General features: G+C 40.1%; 1 protein-coding gene across 1 annotated transcript in view; it reads left to right on the top strand.

Moving 5' to 3' along the window:
• LOC119585660 (serine-threonine kinase receptor-associated protein-like) overlaps positions 1-295 on the top strand; it is a gene marked incomplete in the record, with an annotated part of 6,974 nt that extends 6,679 nt beyond the window's left edge. The window contains 1 exon segment of the mRNA XM_037934336.1: positions 1-295.
• Between the last annotated feature and the right edge of the window lie 27 nt (positions 296-322).

Raw genomic sequence — 322 nt, 5'->3', positions numbered from 1 at the left:
AAATATAAAAAAAATCATCCTCTCCCTCCCCCTAGCATTTATGGTTTGAAAGAAAAAAAAAATGAGGGAGAGAAGGGCAATTTTGTTCATTGGACAGAAGAATTTTCATCTTGAGATTATCTGTTGGTGGAAGAGGGAGGGTGGGTCAGCAGGTCTCAAGGTAAAGGGAAGAGAGAAAGAGACCTTGGAAGTGAGCAGGTTGCGTGGTTAATGTGAGAAGGGAGCTGGCCCCTGGATCATGTTCTGTGTACCTTGTTTATGTAAAAGAGGAGTGATGAGTAAACATTAAATTTATTATGGTAATATTCTTTAGACCTCACCT

The sequence above is a fragment of the Penaeus monodon genome, chromosome 20 (assembly GCF_015228065.2).
Source record: "Penaeus monodon isolate SGIC_2016 chromosome 20, NSTDA_Pmon_1, whole genome shotgun sequence".
In the NCBI taxonomy this organism is placed as follows: domain Eukaryota; kingdom Metazoa; phylum Arthropoda; class Malacostraca; order Decapoda; family Penaeidae; genus Penaeus; species Penaeus monodon.
The sequence above is the reverse complement of the archived record's forward strand: the minus strand, read 5'-3'. Positions and strand labels throughout refer to the sequence as shown.